Source organism: Falco punctatus, assembly GCF_963210335.1.
Source record: "Falco punctatus genome assembly, chromosome: 3".
NCBI lineage: Eukaryota > Metazoa > Chordata > Aves > Falconiformes > Falconidae > Falco > Falco punctatus.
In genome coordinates, this window is record NC_137582.1 from 16997851 (window position 1) to 17025206 (window position 27356).

General features: G+C 40.0%; 1 long non-coding RNA gene across 1 annotated transcript in view; it reads left to right on the forward strand.

The window, feature by feature from the left end:
- Window positions 1–27137, forward strand: part of LOC308060723 — a 31041-nt gene extending 3904 nt beyond the window's left edge. The window contains exon 2 of the long non-coding RNA XR_013926866.1: window positions 1–27137. This is a non-coding gene — a long non-coding RNA (uncharacterized lncRNA).
- The last annotated feature ends 219 nt before the right edge of the window (window positions 27138–27356 follow it).

The following is a 27356-nucleotide window of genomic DNA, read 5'->3' on the forward strand; positions in this document are numbered from 1 at the left end:
GGTAAAGGAGCGCGCACTACAAACCTTGAAGAATGGAGTCTCCCTCATGACACACAGACAAGGTAAGGAAGTTATGGAAAGGTGAGTCCAGGTGTGGTGGAGATAGACTGCAGCCAGAAGTTCATCCCAAGCTGGGAAAGGAACTGCAAGTCCTAACTCCCTTTCTCCCTCTAGGCTTTCCTCTTTCAATAGGGTAACCTGAAGAGAGTTTTGTTATTCACATCTCTGGTGAGATCAGAGGAGCCACCTAATTCAGCTGGGAAAATGAACTGTAAGGAATCCTGGAAAGACCCTTTCAGAGAAGTGCAGAATAATTCCCTCTCCATTTGTTTCTCCAAACTGACCTTTTTTTTGTTTGTTTAAAAATATTCCTTTGGAAACGGTATAATGATTTACAGAGGAGTATTAGATTAGGCAAAAATATCATTTATAGGAGGTTTTAATTCCATCATGAAGTTTCAGGTACGGATGTGATGAAGGGAGAGGACAGGCTTCCATCCCTGTTAGTTAGGCAGATGTAATTTTGTATCAGGGCTTTGAACTTAGTTTTCTTACTTAAGGATGAGTTTGACTATCCCAAGGATCCCTTTGCTTCTGCTCCTTCTCTTCCATTAATTGTTTCTCTTAAACTCTTTCTTGTGCAAAATAATTTCAAAAGTCTTATTTGCATCACAAAATAAATGCTATAACTGTTAAAAAACCCCCCAAAAATCAAAAAACAAAAGCCTATGAAAGACATTTTTTCTTAACACTGACAGTAACCAAGGATGGAGCCATGTTTCCACTTCGACTGACTGGACCACATAAAAGGTTTTGACTTTGTTTCTGCCTTCCAGCTGGAAGACCTCTTAATGTAAGCAGGAATGTTTTTTACTTACTGCTTCAAAAGGTCTTATGCAAAGGCATAAGGAGTCCAAACAAACAACAGAGTATTTCCTACTGCACTGAAAATGTAGTATTTCAGACTCACAGCAGCATCATTATGCACTCCTGGTTGTTCCCCTACTGCTTCTTAGTCATCTTTTAGATTATCTGCTCTTATTACACTTTCAGCAATTTTGTCAGACATCTCTCCCCTTAGTGGTTACACAGGACCCATCAGGTTGTTATATTTCTAAATAAGCAACTTCATAGTGAGATGTGCTAGTGGAAGATGGATTTAAAGAGCAAGTTCACCCTTCCTGTATCAGATGTCACAGAAGCAGTAGGTAAGTGGGCAGGAAGATGCACCAGTCATAAAGACTTATAATTTCTTTTCTCAGACAGCTGGAGAATGACAGTTTTCAAATAAAAATCACATTAGTACTGAAATCATCACATACCTATGCATTTTTGATGAACTGTTAATTCACAACTTATAGTCTAAACTCTTCCTTATTAGCTAAATTGTTCATTTCACATTCTGTAATGTTTCTCAGCCCACCATTTAATAAATTAACCACAGGTTATGATGTCATTGAAATTCTTGTGTCCAAAAGACTTCAGAGATGATATAAAAAAGGCACTCAAAGTCCTGGCAGGAATTCATAGATTTTAAGTAGCATCACACTGATTTGATAGAGCAGTCTGAACAAGTGGTTCTTTCTGGTGAACACATGTGAAGCTCAGGCAAGGAAGTCAGAGGCAACTGTATGAAGCCCAACTGTATGAAGCCCAAACCTCAAAGGATGTCTCTGTTCCTGGGCTACGGTACAATGCTATGGCTTCTACTCTGCCACTTTACACCTATGCTCACAGACGCTCCTGGCCTCCAGGAACAAGTGTCTAGGTGAGGTGTTTCTTTAGATTAAAGAAGTGCATTTTATTAGTTCCAGCTTTCAATGAACTGCATGCTATACGCTGGAGTTACCTTTGAATTCTGGAAAGCAAGATGCTGAGGAAGGCAGAAGCTTTGAGAAGTTACTGTATTCACATTTGGGTTTCTGTAAAGGGAAAAATTACCTTTCTTGCTCTCTGTATGGTTCTTCTTATAATCTGTCCTTGACTTGTTATATTTAAGTGTTTCAAAATCACTTCTCACTTAAGGTAATCTAACTTCATCTTCTGTAAGCATCTGCTTCTCTCCTGTTTTTGGAAAGGGCTGATAGAAACAAAAATTATGAGCTTAGATCAGATGCTCTTTTTTTAGGTGGTTAAAATGAGATGAAATCAATCTTCCTTTTATTGTCTAAATCCAAGCTTCCATCCCTTTCTTCCTCTTTGCAGAGTTCACCTCGTGAGCCATCAAAAGACAATTTAATTAATGATATTCATTATTAGTGCTTAGCCTATTAGTACAGTGGGAGGAATTTTGTGTGAGAGTTGATGACGGAATAGGTTTATTGAGGTGTTTTAAATGTGTTGATTTTACTTAGCAGCTGATGGGGCTACACTTAGTGGATATGGTACATAATCAAAACTGTCCCTAAGATCATGGAAATTATGTGTATGTCTCTGCATCCTTTTAAGCTGGCCAGCAGCTTGGGGGTGACCTTCCCCTGTTCTTTTGTGTTGCAAAGTAACTTGATAAGGGACAGGTCTTCTAGCCATATTGGTTTGTTCCATGGTTGATTAAGTCATTATTCAGTCTGTAATTGACTGTGGACAATGATGGGAAAAGGCGGAATAAATAAACCCATCATCCAAGAATCTATAGTGTGGGAATCTTCCACCAGGGTGGAGTTTTAAACATACCTGTCCCTCAGGCACATGGTGGCATTGCACATTAAATGTTCTGTGATGCCTTCTTACCTCAGCTCCTATCCTTTGTAGTGAGTGGGGCCTGGGAAGTACAGGCGATGGGCATCTAGGCAAGAAGTTCCCAGGCTCTGTTATTCCACAAAGACCTCTTGCCAGGCTCCTCAGAAATAGTGCTAGAAAGCAGCAGAATGAAAAGCACCATACTAACAAAGAAGTTTATTTCAGGACTCATGTATCTCTGGAGCTGTGACCAGCTCTAAATATTCTCAAGTGTCTCTCTTATTGATTATTTCTAATTTGCAAAGTGGCAAGTGTGCCCGTTCCTGACTAGACGAGGACTGCGTGCCTGCAACCGTCAGAGATCTGTCACAATATCCACAGGAAGCACGTTGTGCATATTCTCAGCAAGTGTGAGCGCTCCAGCTCTGAGTTAGCTTTCTACATACATTCCAACTAGTAAGATGAAGTGCACAATCACTGACTGGACGCAAAAATACAAAAGTTGAGGAGAATGTGAAACTGAGGAATTACAAATTCTGAAAACTGTTGCAGGGTTCTCCGAGTTATTTCCCAGCTTCTAGGCAATGTGTAGGTTGGGTGTGATCTAATGCACATCAATGTCAGTAGTGCTCTTTCCAGAGCCTTGAATTAGATTGTTTCTGAGCAGAATGTAAGATAAAAAAATCCTGTGCCAAGTAATGTGCACACTTAGAGTGCCATTCTCCAAAGCAGTAGTCTTGCGAGTAAAGCACACAGGAATTACTCTGTTGGGCCATAAACAGGGCATAAATGGACAACAGATTGGTAGCAGATGTATAAACCTGTGTGAAGCCAGTATCGGTTTGATGTTTCATTGGATCCTGTCCTGGTGATTGCATTAGCAGGCATTTTAGGATGATGGAATATACATTTTTCAGTGGCAGAGCTGTTTTCTTCAGAGCAATTTGCCTGTGTCTCTTCAAGCCCAGCTAGCAGTGCAAACAGAGTGAGATAGGTTTACTGAATGAATGTGTTCCTCATCGGTTTCACAAGTTTCAAGTGGATGTAGTAAATATGCTTTAATTGCATATTGTGTTTCAATTACGGCTGTAAAGCCATTTAGAGCAAATATGGTATTGCTGTGCTGAAAGCCTCCAATCTGTGTTTGCCCAATGGCAGTGGCAGCCAACTGTATTTCATTAACTACTAACACTCAGCACATTTGCTCACTGTTTTGACTGTGCTGCTTGTTCCTGCCTTCATCGCTTGTTTGCTATGATCTTTGGGATCAAACTGGGAGCTAGATCCAAACTCCATAGCTTTATCCTTTGCTACTGACAAAAGCACAGCAAATAACATCATTAGGGTATCTGCTGGAGGAAAAGCAAATACCTAAATACCTTTGGGATCATTCCCTTCCAGGTGTGCAGGGAAATAAATGTAGGGAATGGACACTTTTCTCACTGAATAGCTCCCACTACATTTTGGGGGGGTTCTGAACCAGAGGTGTAAAGCCAAAGCAGTACATGATACAGTTGCACTGTCACCCACAAGCAGGAAGAACCTTTGCACTGAGCTATGCAAACAGGGGAAGACAGGAGGAAAAATGGGAGTTGGCTCTTCCAAGTGCCCCATTTCATCCTGTGTATCACAATTCTTACCAATCCCAAATATTGAATTTACTAACTAACTGGTGAGACTGACCAGCTTATTGTTGATGAATTGGCAGGGCAGAAAAGAATCAAGACAGTGCCACCTTCCCCTCTGCATTGGAGCACTTAGGGCATAACAAAATCAGTAGTTCTGCTCAAATCCTTAATCTCGTACTTCGGCTGGTAGACCAAAAAGGGCTTCTTTAAGTGCCTGTTTTGACACCATAGTAATTTCCATGCACTGTGTGAATGTCCCTTCTGCCTCGGTGTCACCTCTTACCCAAGGTGACGCTATCCAGTGAGTCTACACCGTGGTCAGTTGGGAGGCATGCCTGGAAGGGCAATGGAGTGGAGTCAGAATGGCTCTCAACAACGCATAACTTCTCATAGCCTTCTCCAGTTTTGTCTAAAGTATGGCTTTACATCTAAAAAATGTGTGTACAAGTGGCTCAATTATATATAAACCAGATGGCTTATATTTTTGTAGTCTAAAATTATACCACTCCCCAAAAGAGACTGAGAAATGGAAAGAAATAGATTATGAGGAGCTGTACCGGTAATTCATTTGTCACTAAAAATAAGATAGAAATTAGAGACCAGGATTGCTATTACATTTGAAATGAAGTAGGGAATTTTTGCCAAAGCTTTCACTGAAGATTTGCTTATTTTCTTGTCATTCCTATGACTCGATTGAGTTTCCAGAGCATCACTGATGTAATTTTTTATTGAAGGTGTGCCAACTAGCTCTACAGTCCCTGGGACAGTGGGGAATTCTGAGTATTCAGCAGCCTGGAGTCTAAACACTCTTGTTTTCTGTGTGTGTTCGCCTGATAAATTCAAAGCAGACACAATCTGTCTGATTTTCCCAAGCAGGCCTCTGTATATGAGAACCAGAAAGCAAAACGAACCCCAAGCAGGGAGCAGACCTTGTCTGGAGAACTTTCATATGCCTCCAGATTAGAGGCTTGTTTATCTGGGGGTTTGGTTTTTTTTTGTTGGAACAGCTGTCTGATGTGGAACTTGCCCCTCCTACAGCAGAGATCATGCTATGATATGGAATAAAACCAAACAAAAGCAAGTAATTAAGGAGAGAAAGAAAATTCCTTGGAAACCAGGGTAAGGAATAAAGGGGAGTTAAGTTCAAAGCTATGTAAAGTGATTTGCATGGACTACAATTCGGTTAAACGTGTCTGCTGGTTCCACAGAGAGTTCAGTTCAACTAAATGATAGGTCTATGTGATACCATGGATAGCTTTCAGCATTGCATTTAAGGTATTTATTTATTCAGAGAAGCAAGAGCCTTCTGGTTTCACCCAGTTTGTATTCCACCTTCATTCAGAGAATGATCCTGCTGGTGATCTCTTCTAGGCTGATCACTTTTAACAGCATTACACTAGATTAAAAATCCAACCAATTTCAGTATTTAGACATTGGGAAACCCTATATTTGTAAAAATAAAGATATGAAAACAAAGAAAAAACCCAAAGAAAACCTGTCCCTAGCCACACTTCCAAAAATGAGAAGATGGAGAAAACCAAAAGGTCAAAGATTGCCTGTCAGACACCCACAGACATTCAATGTTGCAGACTACCTGCAAAAAATCCATCTATGCTTGACCCGCTCCTTGAAAGTAGGACACCAGACCCTACACCATGAATGTCCTCACCAAAATCAGCTTAGCTGGAACATCATCTCTGAGGGGAGCATAAGAAAAAGGAAACAGAGATGAGGACAATTAACTTGGTCTTCTCCAGAGCACAGGTAGGGAAGCTGAAGGTCAATAAAAATTATGAGCTCTTCTCTGTGCCTGCAGTAGAGCAGAAATGTTTCCATCTGAATGTTTCTAAGGGATTTGAAAAATCTCATTTCAAATCATGTAGGTGACAGGACTTTTCCCACTTCCTTGAAAAAAAAAGTATAATTTAATTCTGTGAAGCACCTTGAGGCTTGTGAGGGGTATGTGTAGGTATTAATAATGATAATAATGCTAGACTTATGTAAATTTTAACCTTTCAGGCAGTACCTTTTCAAAGCCTTTTTTCTTCTTCTGCAAAGTGACCTCTCTGGAAATTTTAATGAAATAAGCATATGTCACAGCTAAAATAATTTGGTTTAGAGTTTTGGATTAATCTGGAATTCCTAGAGGGAGAGTTATGGGCCAGATTCAGTAGTCCATGTATGAACAAAACTCCTATGGACTCAAAGGACCTTGGGGGAAAGAGCTGAACGGTGCGAGTTAAAGTTTGCTTTAGCATCAGAGTTCACTTGAAGGCTGTGATTGCTTCTGTTTTCTTTTGGGGAATATTTGCTGCCGTGAGGTTTCATTCACAGAAATATTCATGGAAAGAAGACACAAAAAATATTTGCAGGTGTGTGTGTGTGTGTGTGGGGGGGGGGGGGGGGGGGCGGTGTTTGGGGCGTGTGTGTACGTACCTACAATATTTACACTAGAAGTTTTCACATGGCCATCCTGAAGGTGTAGGGTAGATAAGAAGAAATCCCCCTAAGGAACACCTGCTATGGCACAGTGCTTACATATGCCCAAGCCAGTAGCTGCTGGAGGTTTTGTCTACACAGCAGAAGCTGGGAAAACTCCCCAGACTGTGGGTAAAGAATTGTTCTTCAAGGCTCCATGTTGGGATGAGACATAGATACTTGCAGACTCATCATCCCTCTTCCAAAACTTGGTTCCCATGGGAAGGGAATCATGTATGCTGGAGGGGCCATGCAGCACATGTTAGCTCCTAGTGTGGGAAGCGGAGCCCATCATGGGCTCTTGTTATTACACGTCACGTGCCCTTAGCTAACCCAGGCTCTATCTTCCCCAGGTAAATGTTCCTAGCACTACTAGCACCAAACAATTTCCAGGGATTCTCTAGAGTAAAAAGATGTTATTTCAAACTTCTTACTGGAAGTGCACATTCATAAAAATTTAAAGGATTATTAAAAAAAAAAAAACAAACCAAAAAACCCCACCATGCTAAAATAACTAATTCATTGTTTTTCCAACTGCAGTATAATGTGAGCCTTGAAACACCTCAGCTGTGAGGAAGGTTGCAAGGTCTCGGAGTTTTTCCTCTCAGGATCCCCTCATGGGTTTGCCTTTGTTTCACACACAGTGGACTGGTTTTTACCCCACAGTCTCTATGGAAAAGCTTGTGATGCCTAAGCATAAACCTGGCAGACTTCCCAGGAATCATCAGGAGTAAATGCCAAGCAGAACAGCTGGACTTTTACCTTTGCTGTGAGACCACGAGCTCTGAGCCCTGTGCCTGCACACAGCTTTGCTACCAGCCAGAGTGGCACGGCAGAGCGGGCGGCTCTTCTCTGGGTCTGGGTAGGAGCACTGGGGTATGCATAAAGCGGGCAACACTTCAGAAAAAAATGCTTCTTTCCATTGATAGAATAGTTTCGGTATCCAATGATGCCAATAAAAATCACTGTAGAGGAAGAATCTAATTCAACAAAGTTTATAAGGCTTTTTCACAATTCTTCAGTAGCTAGGCTGAGCTTTATATATACATTCTAAATAAATTGTATAGCCTTATTTCTTACATACTTCATTGTTATGTTTCTGAAAATTTTGTCTGTCTCCAGTGACAACCACCACTTTATTTTGAGCCTCAGCAGCTAAAAGATAATTTCAGGGAGTCTTATTCACAGAGTAAAACCAACAGCTTTAATGAATTGACAATGAGCAATATGTGCATGCATAATCCAACCAATATGTTTGCACAAACACACTGCTTATAGGATTTTTTCTATCAGACTCTCCTAACCACATTCAACAACACAGCATAATCCTTCATCAAATATGCAATTTTTTGTAAGCATGTGCTAAAAGAAACAGATTGTAAATGTAATTAAAGTAATCAGATTAATTCATTAAGAACAATTTTTCTCTCCTTGAATACTTATTCTTTACTGGCAGTGAAGGAAATCTCTCAGAAGAATTCACCAGAAAACAGACACATTATGTAAAAGAGATAACTCACATGGGTTTTTAATTATGTTGTATTATTGTTTTTAACGTTGATGCCTTGGAAGCCACAGCCCTGTTCTTTATGTACAACCCAATATGGCTAGTACTGGGTATGCTCCCACTCTTGGTCTCATTCTTCCAAATACGTAACTATCCCTGGCATTGAGATTCAGTTCAATATCTTTTCTGATGCTAGACTCCAGATTTCCTCTTTTTCAGCAACTGTGAGGCGGCAATCCATCAGCTCCCACAGGCTCCTGTTACATACGCTATAGCCTCTCCACAGTGACTTCCTACAGCAGTTCCTTCTATTCTTCCCACTATGTTACAGCCCTGGCTTATCTCAGATATTCCTTCATTGTTCCAATTTCTCTTTCAGAGATCTTGATGTTGTCTACAACACAGGTTAGGATTTCACCTCTAATTTTACTCAGTCAGTTCACCTCCTAACGGTATCTTTAGACAAACACCCACCTTACTTGCTTTTAGGCTTCTTCCACCTTCAACACTTAGTGAAATAGATGCATTTTGGACTCTCTCATCTGGGTTATTTCCTGCGTTGGTGTGATTGTGCAGTTTCAGGGTAGGAAGCACACCCTATATTGAATAATTGGGCCTGGTGTTGTGGTATCTCAGTGTGCATGTGAGATGAACCTGACTTGGGACTTCATCTGTCTTTTCTGGGCTGTAGAATGTTTCAAAGTGGAGATGAAGGCGGCAGGCATGGCCAGGGATGTAGTTCATCACAGCAGGTGGGGATACAAAGCCTGTTCCTGTTCCTGGTTACCTAACCATCTGCTAATTGCCTCACCTGATCACCTGTTCCTGGTGCTATATTCTCCTCTCCTTTGCCTTCTGCAGGAACTTCTTCATGCTGACTTCTCTCTCTCATACCAATTCTGCTTCTCTGCTTGCTTTTCTCTTTGGACACTTTGATTATTGGCTTAACAACTCTTGATTCCAAAGTTATCCTAAGTTTGGGCCAGATCCTCAGCCTGTGTAAGTCAGAGTGAGTCTTCTGGAGTCAGTAGCACTGTTGTTGTTAGCAAAGGAGCTTTATTTTTATATTTTATTCCCTCTTAAGGATATAACTGTCTCTCAGTTTAGTCACAGTTACTGACCTTTAGCTCAGGACAAATACGTCTAAGATCCTCAGGAAATGGAATATCCTCATCTGTTCACTGGCTTTTAAATGCTTGGAGAATATCACAACCTAACATTTCTGATTTCCTTATTTATTGGACATTTGCACCTTGCTTTGGGCTACTATCAGCTCTGCTGGTGAAAGCCAAAGTTTTAGCTGCTCCATTTATGGAATGCCTTTAGCCTGAATGTTTAGCAGTGTTTTCAGCCTTTTCAGATCCCCTAAAAATATCCTTTCCCTTTCAACTCCCTATACCATTCTTTGCTTATATTGGTGTAGTTGTCATATTGTATCACCCCTGCATGCTGCAGTTCCTAAAAGCCCATAGGAAGCAGAATAAATAAAACTGGTGGAATAAAAATACTGCACAATGACATCTGCCAGATGCTACAGAGAGCTGCTGAGGAAAATGAAAAAAACCCTGCGATGTTAATATTATTGCATGAAGTCTTTTCTAAAAAAGGTCAGATTTTATTTTAGCTTTAATGATTGTTAATTCCAAAAACTTCTAAAGGAACTGATAACAGTTTTCTGCAACACTTCATAAAATTAATACAAAATTAATAGTTACATACCATATAATCCTGCATGTCCCACATACTCTTACGTTTAGGTAGAAGTTCTAGCTTTAGAAGTAGTAAATGGAATTAACAACGCATATGTATTTCAGGCAAACAAGGTGATTGTGACATATATCTTATCCTGATATTCAGATAAAAAAGATTGTTCTGCTCTTGCTAATGGAGGAACTTTCACATATATTTGTACATATATTATTATTTTTTAGATATGTGTATAAGGGTGACATCTGATAGAAGAACTGCAGTGAATTACCTCATTTTTAAGCTATTTGTGACTCAGACTTTTACTATTAAAGTAATTTTACTTTTCTTCTTTTTGTTTCTTGTGTAGCTGTTACTCCTTGTGTGGGGCTTTTAGGAGTGATTACAGTATAAATACTACATTATTATTATTATTACTACTACTACTACTACTACTACTACTACTACTATTACTATTATTATTATTTAGTGCCTGATTAGGCTTTTGTTGCTTTCTAAATCATGGGAGACCTTTACTCAAAAGCCCTAACTAATGAAGCCCATTATGTCATTTAAAGACATGCTGCCTTGCTTCTGCAAATATAAACACTGGCATGTTTGGATATATTTCTTCTCACACCCATTAAGCTGTCATATGTGTTTTCTGCCTTTCTGTGCTGCTTGTCAAGCTCTTTGTGTATCTGTATCTTGGGGACCAGTGACAATGAGAACAGAAACAGGAAAAAGGCCTGGCAGTTTAATGGGGCCTGGATAACATACACATTGCCAAGCAGATCTCATGCATTTTCATCTAATTCTGTCCTTCTCCTGCCTGTCCCTGTGGCCAAGGGCATGATGTGAGCACGCTTGAGTCATAAACACATCATCAAGGGAAGAATGGTCCCAAAAGGTGGCATAAGTGGGGTGAGAGATGGGTATACTTACATACTTCTATCCTAGCCACTGTAAGGGGAGGTTAGAGAACTTTGTAAGTTGGAAGGGGCCAAACATTGTCAATTCTTGTCCTCCCCACCTCTGAAGAGTAGTGCTGGGATTGAACTTTTCACTGCACACCAAAGATTTATTCTGGAGGGAACAAGTTAGTTTACTCAAGAATGAACTAATGTATGGTTAGTGTAGGTGGTAAGGATGCCAAGACCTAAGATTGAACCAGTCAGATAAAATACTTGACAGAAATAGACCCACTCTGTGAACCATGTGCTTTCCATCCATGTTGGTGCTTTAGTCTGGCTATGGAGATACTCCTCCAATACAAAAGATCTACTTAAAACCTGTCGGTAGTACTCTTTCATTTAAATCCATTTATTGTGTTTGGGCCCAGGCACTGGGCTGTAGCTGTAGCTGAACTTCCAGATTAAGAAACAGCAGTGCTGGTCCAGGTGCTTGATTACACAAGGAATCCCTAGAAATGCCTAGCAGAATATTCCAGTCCCTGGGCCTGAAGTTGTAGACATAAAACGGATGGACAGATAAGATGCTCATTGCAATGCATTAAAATTACAAAAGTAAAGTGGTCATTTTTTTCTTGAGTATATTGTGCCACATTAAGTCCATACACGTGATCACTGTTGTAGCTCTAGTAATGTGGTTTATTTTGCCACCTGAACCTTTGTGTTAAAATGCTGCAGAGTAGCACATCACACAGCTAGATCTGCTTATTTTGCATGTTAAATAAATGGTCTTCCAGCTCCAGGGTGTTTGATGCCTGTAATTATATTTGATAACAGTGAATAATCTTTTCTATTATTAATAGGCTTTCAATGAGTGAGGCTCCACAGGCTCTTCACTTCAGTTTCCTGACCTTCTGGTTTGCAGGCAAGTGAATCCTGTATTGAGTTGACTGTTAGGAGAGGGTTTTGATGTCCTTTTTCTGATTGATCCAGCATGAAAGAGCCATTGCTTCTTGAAACACTGCTGTTTAGAGACCTCTTTATCTGCCTTTGTGAGCCTAGCCACTTGCTGGCTTTGTGTCTCTGTGTGTGTGCATGTAAGTGTTTTGTGTTTGGGTTTTGTTTTGTTTGTTTTTTTTTTTTTTTTTTGTAAGTATTCCAAAAATCCCATTTAGAAAAGGAAGGGAGAGATGTTAAGAAGGGTTTGCACTGGTAGGACCTGTTTTTTTGTGTCATCGAAGGCATCTGTAACAGCAATACTAACCCCCACTTCCAGACCCAGTGCACCCATCAAACAGTGACATCATCTCCTTGGGTAATGCTTCTGCCTGTTTTGAAGAATCTTGTGTACTATCAAGGCATTGATACCACAGTTAGAAAAAGTCCATCTAGCCAAGATGTTCTGAATCGTCTGATGAGACTGAAATCCTCAAGTCTGGGAAACTCAGAGTGAAACACCTCAAATTTTCAAGCCAGATTGAGTACTTACTCTTTGACAGCAGTACAGTGCATATGTCACTCAACATCACCAGTGCTATACAGCTTTTTCCTACTGTATACCTCTGTCCTCTTAGGAGCTAATACAGGCACAGTTTTTCAGAAATAACTAAACGAATTGCTGCTCTATGTCTCACTGGCAGTTAGTAAATTGGCAAAGCCAAACACCTTTTGAGACATGACTTCCTAAACTTCAAAGATGTTCTTGAATCTCTTAATGTGACCAATGCAAAAATCAAACTGATAGGAGTTGGAAACCACTATTGCATTGCCGTGCAACTTCCACAACATATAATGCAAATATTTACCAGCTCAGGAGTTCAGACTTCAATCCAGCTTAAATCACAACAGAGGTGCTGAGCACTTAGTTCTTTCAGTTCCTGGAATTTACTGTCTCCGTGCCTCATGGGAGGCCTGTAAAATAACTGCTGCACTTGTGAAAAAGAGTACAAATAATGTTACTGTGACTTGCTGAATTCAAAGCTCAAAGTTCTCTGCACTTTATCAATAATGAGATTGCAGCTGGTGGTTAGATAAATGGGACAAGAATTACTTTGACCATTTTATGATCAGTGGAACTAGACATCCAGCTATTTCAAAGTTACCTGGAGATTTTCCACGCCTCAGCTTTTATTTGCTCAGTTTGTGATCCTTTATGTTGAAAAATGCCACGAAGTGAGAAGTGCAGCTGAATGAGAGCTGAAGCCCTAAGCAGCTAGGGCAGCCAAGTCAGCCACAGGGGCCCACGTTATATCAGCCCAGCACCACACGGCACAGGCTGGCAAGCTTTGAAATCATGCATTACGTGACCTGTCCTAGGTGGTTGCCCCACAAGCAGACCTGGTAGTCTGTGGGATTCCCTACAACCATTGGCTTTTGATACCACTGCAAAGCATTACTTTTCCCATATAAATTCCATCACCCCACTGTGCACAGATGCACAGAGCCGCCTTGGTGCAGCTGCGGTGTTTCCACACATGAGCTATGCAGGTGGCGTAGCCTGCGCTATTTGTTTCCCAAATGTCGCGGCTATTCCTTTCCAAGAACTGTAGCACAGCTCTTAAATCTTTGCCATAATGAAGTGGTAAACACCACCATCAAACCTCATGAATATGTACATCAGAATAATTCAACTAAAGTCCCAAGGGACCAAGAAGCCAATTGAAAGCACATACATACAGTTGTCTGTTTAGATGATGGATCTGAACAATACTTCACCATCCAAATGACTCAACATGACATGTAAATAATTGCTTGTGATTGCAACATGCACCAAAGATTTAGTTATTGATTCTTTAGCTTGCCTGTCATCGTTGGTTAAATATTATAGGAAGCTGTCAAAACAGATTTCATAGAGTGTGTCTGTGCATATGTTGGCCTGAAAAAGCCCATTTTTTTGGCTTCTTTCTATAAAGCAGACTAAAATTGGATTTTTGCAGAATAAGTTCAATTTGAGTTGCTGTTGAACATGTGAAATAACTAAAAAACAATTTTTTACAACTTTAATTAGAGTTGCATGACTATTCTCATATATCAACACTGACTTTTTATTTAATTAGTCAGTAAATCCTATTCTGCCATAGCTACTGGATTAGGGTATGATCTGGCCCTTAATGAAGTGGAGATTGACATCATCAAAGAACACTTCTATTTAATTTTTAATTAAAGATTAAAAAGACCCTCCTCCATTGTAGCAACTACATTTATTTTTGTTTTTCAATACATGGTATAATAGGAATACAAAATTTGTGAATATGCAAATAACATTCTGGGAAGCATCTACATTTAAAGGCATAGCACATACACATTTCCCTGTGCAATATTCATGTAAATCAATTCAGTGAAAAATTCAATGCACATTACAACACATATCTGACTTTCAGGCAGAATTATACTGCTGCCACATCTTTTCTTTCTTCCATTGCTTCTCAAAACCCAATTTTTTTTTCATTTTCTATGTCTCAGTTATAGGAAGACAGATTCCATTCAAGAAGTAAAAGCAAGCAACTCAGTCTCTTTGTTGCTTCCTCTTTAGGGACCTGAATTGGCAAAGGTCTCAGAAGAGGCTCCTAAGACAAATGGGATGAATTTTCCCTTGGAGGTTTCTCTACTCCTACTCTACAGTACTGTAGAGACTACCTCTTTACAGTATAAAGCAAGCCTTGATGGCTCAGACTAGCCACATGAAATTCCAGAGGGCACCAGTGAAATGCTGTGGATGTCACCACTTACATGCCTTTATTTCAAGGTGGTGTGATTTTCTGTCATCTGAATGTCCCAACACACTTGTAAGTAAAACAGAAAGAGAATACAGTAGAAAGATAAGGGCATAAGAAATGAAAGAAAACACACCGTACATAAGCTATTCTGTTGTAAGCAAAACCTGCCTTAGGCACCATTGTCCTCTGCAGAAATACTCCTTTCTCTGCTCCAGTCTGCAGCTCCAAAGCAGTAAAAAGGAGATTTATTTTTATCAGCTCCTATGTGTCATGGCCCAAAGTGGGCCATAAAAGGGGATCCTCAATCTAAAAATTCAGTGTAAATATGTCTTCTCCTAGCAAAATAAATGTCACAGCAGCATTGTCATTGGTATTGGGTATCTTTTATAACCAATTCTTGTATCTTCCTAAAAATGCAGGTTCGGATTGACCACAACCATTCGTGAATGGTTTTAAAAAAAGTAACGTCATGAGACATTTTATTTCCTCACCTTTTACAGAACTGCTACAGCAAATGACACATTGGGTTTGGGTCTATTGATATATACAATATACCATATCTATACCATATGTAAAAAAGGGTAAGTAGTAACTTCATTATAATCTCACCCCTCTATCTCTGCAAATGAGTTACAAGAAAGGGAGAGTCAAAGCCACTGGTCCATATTCATCTTACATAAATAAAAGTGCTCTGTTCAGATGTTTCCTGGATAGCCACGGTTGAGAAAGAGGCACTGACCATCTGAACCTTTCTCAGGAGGTATCTGTTTCTCCTTTTACAGAACAGGGAGCGTTCTAACATAAACACCCGGATGATTAACGTAAGGAGAGATGGGTCTCTGCCTCAGTGACTAGCTTTTAATTCCATCACTCCTTAGCTAACTTAACTTCCAAGTCTTAAAATGGTTGGCTCTCCATTAACACTATCTCAGCACCTCTGGCTTGCTAAATTAAAGCTACTGATTGAGTGATAATCCGCTCCTGCCATCGCAGAAGACTTGAGTCCATCCATTTGGCTATAAGCAATCAAAATTCCTCTTTTGTATTCAAGCCACCCTGTGGTGGATTGCAATTTGCAATTTTAAAAATAAGGTTATTTAGCAAAGAGGCTTCATAAACTGTAGCTATTTGCAGAATGCTATTTGGCAGTTCTGAGTTGGACATGGAAATTATTACATTTTTTTCTGAGTAAAGCCTAGTTTAACTTTATCACAATGAAGTATGACACCATCACGGGCAGAGATTGTACAGCTGTTGTCTATCCGGTACAGTTTGTCCTATGGCTTGTCTTTACTTTTACAAAGTGAGGCAACTCATTGACTTTAAACAGACAAAAGTAATGCAACTGAGATGTTATGAAAGGCTTATCATGAGCATGTCACTACTTGAAAGGGATACTTTTTTCCTTTGCTTATTTTCTTTTGTGCATCCAAGTAGACTTGGATCATTAAAGTTAAATTGTAGTGTTAAAATACATTTTTCTCTTAAATTATGCTACAGGAAAATGTTTTTCTTTTCCACCCCTGTGCCATCAGATACACCTGGACTGTTTCTTAAGCCTTTCACATACAACAATAATCAGATGATAACTCCATGCTAATTTCCTAGTGAAAATGGACCAGATGTCTACAATATATTAAACAAACCTTGGTTCCTTATTTTGTTTGGAGCTCACACTTCTGTTGCAAATATCTATGGCAAACTGTCCTCCTGGACCAATCTATCATTTTAAAGAGAGGACCAAAGAAAATAGATTAATCAAAAGGCCTGCAGTTATTGTCTCCCCCTGTTAGCTCCAATTCATATATCATTAGAGAAAAAAGCCTGTCAGCACTGGTAGATGTTATCTCTTTGGGAAAAACAAAATATCTTCGCCATAATAATTCTTTTTTTTTTTTTTTTAAAATCTGATGACAATACACAGGATTAAAATACTGGCTTTCCTAACATTTCAGTATCAAGGAAAGCCAAGTCAAGCAGTACAATACAGCACTTCCAGAAAGCATGAATATTTTGCCTAAACAAGGATGTAACACATGTGTGCGGTGCTGGTAGTTTCATACTGCACTGTTCATTTTAATATAATGTCAAGTCATAAACAGGCAAGATATAGACTATATTATAGATACCCAAAGGGCTTTGATACAGCTCAACCAAAATGGTAAAATTTCAGAGGAGGAGCGGAAAGAATTGCTTCGGAGTGGCCACGGTGTTGAATTTCAATCATTTTTTTCCATAAGTGCAGTTTTACTAGATGCTTGATCTAAGCCCTTTGAAGTCACTGGCAAGAGTAATGGTCTTTGTTTCACGTACCATGCTCATTAACATGAGAGGATGAATGTTTCTAAAATAAATGTGGGTCTTTTTCAGGAGAACTAGGTAGGAAGTGCTGGATTTTCAGCTGTGTGTAACACACAAGCCTCCTTCAGTTAGATCCATTTCAGCTGACCTTAGGCACCAAATAAACTGCCCTCCACGGGTATCTGTGTAGAGCAACTGCTGCTTCAGTGCCTCCACACAGCTTTTAACATTAGCTGGGATGAAGATCTGCAAAGTCTTTATTTCATCCCAATCTGTGCTCCTTCTGCTGTCGTTTGGTTAGAAGCCAGAAGTCACTGATACATATTTCACCCAGGGACATGGGGTTTCCTGATAGCTATTGTCCTCAGGCAGTACATGTACTCTTCTTTGAAATGGCTTGCATTGTGGCTGCTGGTGGGAATTTCCTTCTCCCCTGGTTCAACTGGGTGGCATCTCACTGTGCTTGTGCTCTCTTCACGGGTCTGGCTTGGGCCGGCTCTCCAGCAGACAGCAACCTGGAAGCAGCAGCTCTCATGTGCTTCTCCCTCCACTGGTGGTTGTTTGACAGCTCTTTGCAATTGCCTTTGGCTTAATTCTCACAGCTTTCTTGAATCTGTTGTTATCTTTGACATGCTCTGATCTAGGTTTGCCTTTTGCCTGCAAGTAGGGTGCCTGCGTGACAAAAAAGATTCAGGTCTGCTATTCTCTAAGTAGACACCTCAAGTTTTTGTTCCTTTGTTAACCATTTCTATGACAGTCTGCATATGTGCTTTCAGTTTTCTGATTACTGCCCGTGCACAAGCACCCGTTAGCTACTCTACCTCCAGAAACTGGGGTGATTACCTTCCATCTTCATGCCATTCTCTTCACAAGAAGTGAACAGGTCCGTTCAGCGTTTTCCCAGACCTGTATGGGATTTCAGGTGACTTTTGACAGTTAAGCACAGGAAACTTTTGGATGGCCTCTTCTATTTCATTTGTGTGCTCACTAGGGGGGTTTATTCCTGGCCAGCAGAACATACGCTTTGGCTCATCTCAAGCTTGATTTTTACTGTGGTGTGTTTCTTTTTTTATGACACCTACTCTTCCTTTTGCTGGGCTATTTTAAATGTAACTATCTTGCCCCCATGTGCCACCTCCTATGACAGTCTTAACTTTCATTTTGGATATTACCAGGATATAAACTGCCGTTATTCTGCTCACAAGCATCTGCCAGATGCCTGGCATTCTCTCTAGGGTGAGGATGTTTACATATAAACAACTTTGTAACCAGGCCGATTCTTTTAAGTTCTAGACCAACAGGTCTATGGAGAATGCTGGCATCAGGACTGGATGGCTCATTTAGATCAATATGCCAAAAAACCGGTTTGGACATTTCAGTCAGAATTTTTGCCCTTAATAAATCTGCCCTCAGTCACCAGTGGTGGGAACTAATTTCTTACCAGTTTGCTATTCCACAGTGCGGCTCCCCACATTATCTGTTGCTATGCCAAATGTTGGGCCATTGCCTTCCTTTGAACTAGTCTAAGAAGGTCCAACATTGCTTCCTACCTTTATATTCTTTCTAATCTCTTTCTTAAAGTAGAATTCTGCATTTCAGTAATCTAGTGGGGTGGTGTAGGGTTCACTCTCGTCTCAGCGTACCTCCAAGCTCCGTTGCCTTTGAATTATTTTTGAACTGCTAGAACAAAAGCTGTTGTGATAATTCTGTCTCCTTTGGTCAACGCAGGGAAATGCATGATGCTGGATGCCACACTTGCATTTCTCTGTTGCCTCTGAGTGTGCTTATCACAAGCTCTCAACTATAATATCCCACATTTGATTGTCATTGGCCTGAAAATAGTTTTATGGAGCATCTGCCCTAAAAAGGGTGCTTGTCACTGGTGCTGCATTGGCTCCTCAGTTCAGATGCAAACTGGAACAGGTTGTTGATCCAACAGCTTAGCTGTTGATGACAAATACTGCATCCTTTTCAGCAGTGTATGTAGGTTGCCACTTCACATTGGAGCTGCCCTCTGCTTTGAGTATCTTAGCCTCTTTCTCTCTTAGCTATCATATTAAGATACTATGTGGTCCTGTTTCCCAAGGTTTTTGCACTGCTGGTACAAGTTGGGTGTTTCCCTGTTTATTCTGATTTCCACAACTGTGGCACTGGACCCTACTGCTTGCACTCCCACCCTGCCCAGCTTCCCTTGGTTGTTGACCTTATGACTGCTGTAGGGTTTTCTGCCGCCCTAAGTGCCTGACATGGTATTATTTATTTTCTGGATACATCTGCTTTCCTTGTCATCCTCATTTTTCTAGAGTAAGATCAGTTTCTCTCAGCTCTCTTTGCTATATGCAGGCAACATGTGTCCCCCAGTGATCTCATCTCTAACAAGGACATTTTTTATGTTTCCAGAACTGCACGACACCATTTCAAGTCCTTTGTAAAACATTGAGATTAGTGTTGAAAAGTGCTATGAAGGGTGCTTTGAGCTCTCCTGTTGTACTTCATGTTGGGTGAAAGGGGCTTCTCACACAGTCAATGACCACGTTTCAGTTGGGGGATTGGTTAAATCCAGCCAACGGGGTAATAACTTCTTAAAGTACCCTCGTTTGATCATTTGGGATGATCTGTCTTTCACCTTCAGTTTTCACAGCTGTTGTACTATCTGCTCTTATGTGTAGCTACAAAGTTACATTCACTTCTTAATCTTTTCCTCCCATGAGGTAGTGAAACAAAAGTATTACTTTTATTTTTTTATTTTAATCTCCCTGGGCAGTCCTCTATACAGACTTGATTCTTCTTGCCAGTACTCTAAAGATTTTGCAATATTTTTTTGCCTAGAAGTTTTTCATTCCCATTGATCTAGATTCTTGCTTTGCCCTGTTTCTAGTTACCATTTTGCTCACATGCTGGTCACCCATCTTTCTTTGCTGGGCATGCAGCTTATCACCTGCCAAATGCAGGTGCTGTGCAATAAATATCATGTGGTGGCTCCTTGCTTCTAAAACCAAGATGGCTTTTTATTGCACGTTCTCTGTATCTGCAGCTGCCATTCTCACCATCTGCACAGACCGGCTTCCTGGGACATCTTTTAAAATATCCCTCCTGCACCTTTTGTCTCTGAAATGCCAATGCAGTTTACTGTAGGCCAGTTCTAGGACTGAAATGGCAGCATGTTGGAAGGTCTTGGAGCTTAAGAATTTTTCTTTGCTTAGTTCACCCTGTAACTCTCCCATTTTGGTAATAAATACAAAGCTGTATGACAACTATTCATTATATTTCTTAAAAGAGCTTGTGGGCTTTGTCCAGGACAAAGTGATGAAGTGTCCATATCACAGAGATATGTTGTAATTGGCTCTGCTGGTTTGTTTGCAGTCTCTGTGGGGGAAAAAAAAAAGAAAAAAAAAAAAAAACCCAACAAAAAAAGCAAAGGCTGAGCATATTTGCAGGCTGCTCAAACCTTCCAGGCTCTGGGAAGCCTCTTTGGTTCATTTTTTCGTTTGTGGCAAGGATGCAAATCAGGAATCTGGACACTTTCCCTCAGCGAGAGCGGAGGAGGGTGTGAAAGTATAGCTGCCACCCTCTGCCTGCAGCCCTTCTGGTCATCACAGTCCCTCTCTCTCCAGAGTTCAGCTCTGGCATTTTCTGTCTTTGAAGCAAGAACATTAAATTCTCAGTTCAGATTTTGGTCAATCTGTAGCTGGAAGCATGTGAAATCCTGGGGTTTATCTTTTTCTTTTGATACAAAACAATAAGTTGGCTCCAATTCATTCACAACTAGCCTCAGGTTTAATCAAAAGGCTCAAACCTTTTGACAAAATATGGGCTGGATACCACATCTGTAGGAAGAGCCGCAAACAGCTGAATTTTACTTTGGTTTGGCTTTCCTAACAAACATTTCACATTGCTCCAAAGTAGACTTTCCAAGAGTTGAAGAGATCATCCTGAATAAAGGTTAAGGGTAAAGAGATTATATGACAAGCTTTGTTACCTCCTGCAATTTCTATTGCTGTTTGTATTCAAAGGCTAGGGAGAAAGGAGTAAATGATATAGTAAGAACATATGGTTTCTAAAAGGAATCCTTTTAGAAAATAATGTATTAGTTAAATAGTACTGCATCTTGCCAAAATGACATTATTATAACATCATCCCTTACAATTACTAGCACAGCTGAATCATTAATGTGGATAGTATAAAGAAAAACTGGCTACAATGGAACTATAAATTCTACAGAAATTATTGTAGCAATTTTCTAGTGGTTTGGAATAAGCTTCCTAAACCTCTCAACCATTTCAGCAGATTGTCTGCCCCATGCAACAATTCTGTTAAAACTATCGTTTGCTTGTGGCAACATTTTTTAGCTAGTAAACACAAGCCCAGGGAATTTGCATCCCATGGAAATACAGCTATGTCAGGAAAAGGTCGCTTTTGCCTGCAACTTGCATCTATTAGCTTGAAGTATCCTAATAGACTTAATCCTGCTTTTCTAGATATCTGGGTCAAATCTGCGCTGTGTGACAGATCTTTAGCTTATATGAATTAGCAAAGAACAACTGACATTAAAGAGAATAATGTCACTTAACTCCAGCTAAGGAACTATTCCTTGTTTTCAGATAAGTCCTATTTAATTTCCATTCTGTATGCCACAGTGAATAAAATTTGGAACACATTAAAATTATTCGCCTGAATATATTTGGTCTGTAAAGTTTGACTGACAATATAGTAATTCTTCCCAACCCTTCTTGCTGTTAATTAGCGTGCCCATAGCTTGAAGAAATAGTAGTTTGCTGTGTTTACTTCTTGGGTAGATGAAGCCCAAATATAGAGGATTAGATAATAATCGGTTCCCAAAAGGTGAATGTTTTCAGACCTATAAATAAATTGATTGTCTTTATGAGACTGCATTGGGCCGATCCATCTAACAGCAGCACACAGTGGCCTGTACCTAGTTGTGGACTGAAAAGACTGAGGATTTTCAGCTAACGCAAAACTTCACCAAGCTCCCTGTGCTTCAGTGGAGTTGCAAATGCTCAGCACCTGTTTCATCAGGCCAACAGATGGTCACAATTTAAGGAGACCCATAGGCAAAATAACCTTCATTTCCTTCAGGCTCTCATGATGTTCCACATTGCTGTGCTTGCCTTAAATGTTTTGTGGGTGAAGAAACTATTATGTATTATAAAAAAGAGGCAGTATATGCTTTGTTAACTGATCAGAGCACGCAGATTCACTTCACCTATCATAGGCCTAGTTAAAAACCTGTGAAACTGATGGAAATATTCCCAGAGGCTTTACCTTGGGTTGGACTAGATGACCTTTGAAGATCCCTTCCAGCCCAAACAATTCTATGATTCTATAATATCGGTCCTTTTATCTGTGCGCTTCATGAGACTGGGCTTTTTGTTGAAGTGCCAGCTGATGTCTGGGCACCATACATCGCTCTGCTTGTTTGTAATCCTACAGCATATATACATTGTGCAGGTGATCCAACCTGGAAGCAAGAGCAATTTGTGGGTTTTTTTTGCTCTTTCTTTCTTTCTTTCTTTTTTTTTTTTTTTTTTTTTTTTTTAAGTAGATCAATTTATTGATCTATATCACACTGCAGGCACATGAACACTGTCCAGTAAAAGAGCAGGAATGAGTAATAGAAATAGAGAGACCTGGGAATAGAAATTAACTGGAAACAGATGACTATAACATAATCTTTTAATGTGCTTCCCAGTTTCTGAATGGAACAAATTTATTCAGAAGTACAAACTTCACTCGGAGAGGTGATTCTATCTGCTGACATATGGTTATCCCATAATAATATACAAATACCATGCTTTCCATTTCTTTATTTCATGCCATGAGTAATTATCTACATTATAACATCTGAAATCTCTGTCGGCGCTATCTATTGTATGATTGCCTATAGAGCTTAAAAGACATAACTCTTTTACTCTAGAATAAAAGTCCTACTTATAATTCAGATGAACACAGGCCATCATGAATTGTCAAGGATGAGTTCTTCCTGCTTCTTTCATGCTGTCTAATTGACACGACTTTTGACATTGTGATAAAATATGCTCATATTTTGGGACTGGAACAAAAAAGACAGTGGATCTAGTGGGTGGAGGAAAAGCCCTCCAGTGGAGCAAGTCTCAGGATTCATTACACTCTATAAACAATGACATTTCCGGATCAGCAGTGCAGGAATGTTAGGGTATATCATATAATTTGTCTGCTGACATGAGAAGATTAAATTCAACAATCAAATTAAAGAATTGTCAGTGCCATGGTTCTCTGTTACCCATGGATATAAGAATATAATTGGTTCTTCTCTTAGCCATTTTCCCCTAAGCCACCCATCTGAACACAGCAGAAAGATTCAAACAGACCCTTTTTCCCCCCACTAAAACATAAATATGTGGGTAAATGATAACAGTGCTCCACATTCTTTGATATTGATTTGTATTGGTAGTAGTGGGGATTTATATCTGTGAACAGGCATTGAAAAGCTTTCTTGCACTCACGGAAGTAAAATAAACAGTTGCTTCACCTCAGGCAAAGCAGTTAGGCTGGTGAAATAACACTTCATACAGTGGGACAGACCACTGCTTACTTTACAAGACATCCTAGAAGTCCCAGCCAAGATGAGGATCTGCCCTGGGTCAGAGGCACCACAGCCCAGCTCACAGAGGTTGGAGCTGGTGGGAAGGAGTCGTCTGAGGACACTGTAGGCAGTCTGCTTGTCTAATCATGTAGTGTCTGTCATGGCGCCCAACGGCTGTTGGCAAAAGAATATAGAAAAGGGTTTCAGTTCCGGTGATGGAGAGGGTAATGGGCTGGTAGGTGTGAGAAGACCTGCAAAGATGCCTGGACTGAAAGAAAACACGAACTGTTCAAGGCCAGGGCATGTACACATTCTCTTAGGTAACAAGGAAACACCTTCAACTGAATTTTAGAAAACAGAGTCCACTCAGGCAGACACTAAGATGTGTCAGGGGTGTCACCATGTAGGTGATGTTGCTACAGACCTAAAAATGACAGGAGTCAATATTTCAAATACTTCTATTTTTGTGATGAAATCTGTGTTTAACTGCATTTTTTAAAATATGACTTTATGATTCTTTAGAAGATAACAGTTATGAACCTTTTGGCCACCATTGCACAGACCTGAATTAAACGCCTACATGAGCTTAAGTAGTGCCTATTTGTTGCTATGATGACAACAAGGACATTTGTCTTTTAAAATTGTAGTTATACAAAAGTAGGTGCCTTTCTAGTGCTGTATAAGACTAAAAGTAACATGGTATTTTCCTATGAGAGGGTCTTAATGAGCCTCCTGATGAGGGGCCCTTAGTGAACCTTCAGTCTTAACAGGTCACCCATAACGAGACCTATGTCCTAAGTACCTGACTCTTGGCTAAATTCTACCTGTAGTTTTAAGTTTCAGTTAAAATTATCTCAGTTTTGTTCATACTCAGACCGGCTGGTTGTTATGTTGAAGTTAACTTCTGAGCTGTTTTACACTGGCACAGAACTGATGTAGAATATCTGATAGGGTTTAATATATGTGCCCTTTCCAAAGAGATCATAATAATAACTGAGATCCCGTGTAGACCAGGAAACCCACAGAGATGTTTCCTTCCTATCACACGTGCACCCAGACATACACTCAGTTCCCTTTATGAAAGGAATCAAACACTCTGATTCTATTCATAGTAGAAATAAAAAAGGTTGTAGAAATCTAAGGTGCTAATAAACAACAAATACTGGATTTATCAGGGATTACAGTGTAATTGAGAAATATATAAATAAGTCTTTTCTTCAGGACTGAGATAAAATATCCATTGAAGTTAGTAAGAAATAAAGTCATGCTGGCTTCAGTGGGCATGGGATGAGACTATGGATATTTAAAAAATGAGTCCTCAACTGTAGAAAAATTTATAGAGATAATGGACAGGTGAGGCACTGAGTGAGTGGTGTCCCTGGAAGCTTGGTGGGACCTTTGGGACCCCAACATTTCCAGTAGAACTATTGTGATTTACAGATTGGATAATATTTCTTTTTTCTTCTAGGTCTGGTTTTGTCATGTGCTTGTCCGTGAAGTAAGTTTTTTTCTCATATTTGAAAGGCTAGTAATCTTCTCACTCAAGATGTTCCCAGATCTTTACTCATCTTGATTAGATTATTGGATAAGCATATTTCGTAAGGACAGAAGAGTGTTATGACCAGCTATTGTGATGTTATGAATAATACAGGAGAAACAATATTTATCCTGCAGTTTCTGCGTAGAGCTTAAATGTTGTTCTCGTGATCATTCTTGGGAACATGTCTCTCCCTAGTCCTTTCTGATATAACTTTGAAGGAGAGGTTGAAGGCTAAAATGTGTCTTCTATAAGTTATGTCTAATGCATGTAGACACTATAAAGAGGTATCTTTACCCACATTATATGTGACAAGAAGGAATTTCACCCAGGAAAATAATTTCAACAAAACAATTTTATTTATTAAAATAGACATCTGAAGTCAATCACTTTCTTTCTTTTTTTATATTTTTTTTCATCATTGATGGTTGAAATTATTCCATTTGGCTGTACTCACTTGTGCATCAATTTAGTAAAAGGGCATATTGGTTCCTGTCCTGCCTGGCCTTTTATTGAAGTAAAATTAAACAATTTCAGGATTCAATTATTAATACCTTCCATCTATAAACCATGTCTTCATCTATAAACCATATTGACATTCAGTCTAGACATCTTAAGAGGGGATTCACTTCATGAATATCAATAAACAGGTTGTAAGGAGACTGGGAATATTAAATTATTTCAAAGCGTTTGACAGTTGACAATGTTAATACAATAATTAAAAGCTCACATCCCTTAAAAAAAAAATGCTGCTCAGCATTTCCATGTAGGAAGCAGCAAAGTCCTTAGGAGGTGTAAATCAACATTACTGTGTTGTCAGTACTGGATCTGTGTGGATTTCCACCAACCCCCACAGTACCATCACAAATAAGGAAATATTCTTTTTGCCCCAAAGATGGCTATGAGAACTGGTTTCAACGCAATTTTTGCCCAGTTTAGCATTAACTTTTCAGCCAGAAGGAGGCAAAAGTTCATTTGAAAATGCAAATTCTGTCCTGCATTAGACCTCGTCTTTGAGAAGGAAGCAGCACGTAACCCCATACCCTGGAGACCTGGCTCCCGACCCGAGATGGAATTCGGAAAGCGTCGAGTTGGAGAGCAAATGGTAGAAATTCACAGTAGAGTCTTTCTTTCTGCCTCTCTTGGTGCAGCTTACGTAAAGCTTCCCTGGGTAGGAATCCATCAACTCAGAAAAACCTAATGATGAAAGACAGCAGATTTCTGTCAGGCATTTGTCTTAGCAATGACCTTCTGTGAGAAAATAGAACAATTGACCACAGGAACACAAATCATGTCGGGAGCTTCTTTCAAATTGCTTCTCGAGGTGGCTGGAACCTAATACCAATACTCCATGTGTTCAAAACCAGGGAAGGTAAAAAGAAAATATTATAAAACTTTTAGGGTTCTTAAAAAAAAAAAAAAAAAGGTAATGCAATAAATATAATGCTGTCCTATGAGGGGTATCTGACTATGTTTTAGTTTATTCTGCTAAGATACCACCTAATATACATTTGGATTTACTTGTGGAAAGGACTGTTGATGTGATCACTCAGTGCTTCCCTCTCCCTACTCATTGGGCTGGAGGCAGGCTAGTAATTCAGCTGTAATTTTCAGACAGGAGCTGGGCAATGTGCTGGGTTTGGCTGGGATAGAGTTAATTTTCCCCATAGTAGCTACTACGGGGCTGTGTTTTGGATTTGTGCTGGGAAAAGTGCTGATAACACAGGGATGTTTTTGTTACTGCTGAGCAGCGATTACACAGCGCCAAGGGCTTTTCTGCTTCTCACCCCACCCCACCAGCGATCAGCTGGGGGGGGCTCAAGGAGATGGGAGGGGACACGGCTGGGACAGCTGACCCCAGCTGGTCAAAGGGATATTCCATACCATAGGACGTCATCTTCAGCATATGAAGCTGGGGGAAGAAGAAGAAAGGGAAGGACGTTTGGAGTGATGGCGCTTGTCTGTCCAAGTAACAGTTACATGTGATGGAGCCCTGCTTCACTGGGGATGGCTGAGCACCTGCCTGCCCATGGGAAGCAGTGAATGAATTCCTTGTTTTCTTTGCTTGTGGCATGGTTTTTGCTTTGCCTATTAAACTGTCTGTATCTCAACCCAAGAGTTTTCTCACTTTTCTGCCCCCATCCCACTGTGAAGGGAGGGAATGAGCAGCTGTGTGTTGCTTAGTTGCTGGCTGGGGTTAAACCACGACAGGCAATTATATGGATAACAAGGATTCAGAATGACTTGTTAATACTAAATAAATCTTGAGAGAAATATTCAGCCTTAGGTAGCAGTTAAGATGTTCCTCACTTCAGTGGGATTAAAGTCTG